At 43.0% G+C, this 2,808-nt stretch overlaps 1 non-coding gene across 1 annotated transcript; it reads right to left on the bottom strand.

The window, feature by feature from the left end:
• Window positions 1-412: 412 nt before the first annotated feature.
• Window positions 413-518, bottom strand: LOC116637278. The gene has a single exon (XR_004300459.1). It is a non-coding gene; the product is annotated as a small nucleolar RNA SNORA64/SNORA10 family (small nucleolar RNA).
• Between the last annotated feature and the right edge of the window lie 2,290 nt (window positions 519-2,808).

The raw sequence follows: 2,808 nt of genomic DNA, 5'->3' as shown, positions 1-2,808 counted from the left end.
AGACATTTGTAGGTCTTGGAAAACGCATCAAAAGTGGCCTTGGCAAAGTTGCCCAGAGTGGCAGTGAAGGCCCTGGCCGAGGTGTAGAGTTGTCAACCCCGGCCATCGTCAGTAGCTTCTTGAGACAATGTCAGTGCTTCTGGGTGGCAGGGATGAACCACAGCAGCCAGCCACTTCACATGGAACAGCGTGGGCATACCGATCTTGTTCCCAAAGGAGCCTCTCCACACGAGGACAATGGAAGAGTTGGCCAGGATGATGGCCCCACGGATGGCAGGGGCTACCTCCTTTGAGCATGGAACACCCAGACCGATGTGTCCACTGTAGTCTCTGATGGCAAGAAATGCCTGTGAAGAGCCTGAGATGGTTGGGGGCCCACTGGCTTGCAAAGCCTCAGCAACCACAACCCAGGGCCTGGTGCACCTCTCAAGGAAAGAGTGGCCACTGTAAGACCAATCTGAAGTCCTCTGGAGCACCTTTCTCTCTATTCCCATTTTTTAATTGCTTTCTTAAAATGTTTCTGCCTATAATTGAATCCTCCCCAAATTCTCCCTGCCCCCCACCCCCAAGTTTTCCAATACACCTCTTAGGTATTTACCCAAGAGAAATGAAAACATGTGTCCATTATTATTCACAGCAGTTTTATCCATAAGAGGCAGAAACTGGAAACAACCCAAATGTCCATCAACTAGTGAGTGGATAAACATATTGGGGTACATCCATACAATGGAATATTACTCATCAATAAAAAGAAATGAATTACTGACACATGCAAAAATATGGATTAATCTCAAACTTATGCTGTTAAAAAAGCCAGATAAAAACAAGTTCATACTTTGTAATTCCACTTATATGAAATTCTAGTAAAGACAAAATTGTAGTGACAAAACAGACCAGTGGTTTCCAGGCACTGGGGTGAAGGCAAGGGACTGATTAAAAAGGGGGCACAAAACAACACTTTGCGGGGATAGAGATGTTCTGTATCATTATTGTGGTGGCCACTGCTTAGGTCTATACGTTTACAAAAATGCATCGAATTGTACACTTTAAATGGATGCACTTTACTATATGTGAGTTATACCTAAATAACTGATTAAAATATCATATTTGTCTCACAGGATGGGGATGATTGAATATTATATTCATGGAAAGTACACAGTCCAGTGCCTGGCATGTAGAAAATATTAAATGTATTCAGTATTTTCCTATTAATGTTATAGATTCTGAATGCTATAAATGATTGATAAATTATTGAGGTGCACAAGCACTTGGTGATACATACTACTATACCTTCCTCAGAGAAAACAAATGTTATTTCCAGTCTCTAATGACCTTGGAAGTTTTAGATAAAACTCTTCCCCTAGGGCGCCTGGGTGGCTCAGTTTGTTAAGCGACTGCCTTCGGCTCAGGTCATGATCCTGGAGTCCCGGGATCGAGTCCCACATCAGGCTCCCTACTCAGCAGTGGGTCTGCTTCTCCCTCTGATCCTCTTCCCTCTCGTGCTCTCTGTCTCTCATTCTCTCTCTCTCAAATAAATAAATAAAATCTTTAAAAAAAAAAAAAAACTCTTCCCCTAAAATTAAGGGGAAACTCTTTTCCTCTTCAATGTAATGACTGTTTTTAACTATGTAAGAAGAAATTATGTTGATACCATTTTCTGGTAACTTGGAAGGCAATACAATTCATTGGATGCCTTCCAGTATCAAGAAGAAATGTTGTATTCTCTCCTTTTTTACAAAGGTAAAAGCTTCATCAACTATTACCACTAGATGCCCTTTAAGAAACATAGATCTTACAACATAACCTGGGACCTCCTTTTCAAGAAATGCTAGTACAAGGGCACCTGGGTGGCTCAGTCGTTAAGCGTCTGCCTTCGGCTCAGGTCATGATCCCAGGGTCCTGGGATCAAGCCCCGCATCGGGCTCCCTGCTCGGCGGGAAGCCTGCTTCTCCCTCTCCCACTCCCCCTGCTTGTGTTCCCTGTCTCGCTGTGTCTCTCTCTGTCAAATAAATAAATAAAATCTTAAAAAAAAAGAAGAATCTTTAATGATACAGAAAGATGATAAACATAAAAATAATTGCACAGGAGCATAGGCATAGGCTGGTTTTTCTCTTTACATCTCAGCAGATCTATTCTCTGCTTTCTCTGCCTTGTTCTCTGTCCTAGGGAGCTGACCCCTAGGAATTGCCCTCTGGTTTCCAGTTGGGCTTGGCCAGTAACAGTCATGGGCAAATCTGAGGATGGCAGAAGAAAGAGGCCAGAGTATTTCTTCCTTGCTCCCTACCTGCCTTCACCCAATTCTGACAGATAGTGTGTCCCTTGACAAATGTGTTCCTATAAGACAGCTTCCCCTCTGTGGCTCCCCTTTTTGGCCTCTTGTAACACCTTTTCCTTCCCTTCCTTCTTCAGGGCTATGGATGATAATGGCTTTTCATTGTTGTAAGCCCCGGCTGCCTCTTTCATACCTAATTGATTTTCTTAACACTGTGCATAGCTCTCCTCAAAAATCCCAGTTGAGTGCCCTCTATTTGCTAATAAAACTCTGACTGACAAAAGACAATATAATCCAATTTTTGTAAACATACATATTAGTTATCTATTGCTGCATAACAAGCTACGCCAATACTTGGCAGCTTAAAAAAACAAACATTTACTCTCTCAGAGTTTCTTTAGGTCCGATATCTGGATATTGCCTAGCAACACATAGGCTAGTTCAAAGTCTCTCATGAGACTGCATTCATGCTGCCAGCCAGGGCTGCCAGTCCCATCTGATGGCTCAAGTGGGGGAGGATCCACTTCCAAGCTCAC

This window comes from Phoca vitulina, unplaced genomic scaffold (genome assembly GCF_004348235.1).
Source record: "Phoca vitulina isolate PV1807 unplaced genomic scaffold, GSC_HSeal_1.0 scaffold13, whole genome shotgun sequence".
Classification (NCBI taxonomy): domain Eukaryota; kingdom Metazoa; phylum Chordata; class Mammalia; order Carnivora; family Phocidae; genus Phoca; species Phoca vitulina.
Note: the sequence above shows the minus strand (reverse complement) of the source record. Positions and strands in the feature narration are given on the sequence as shown.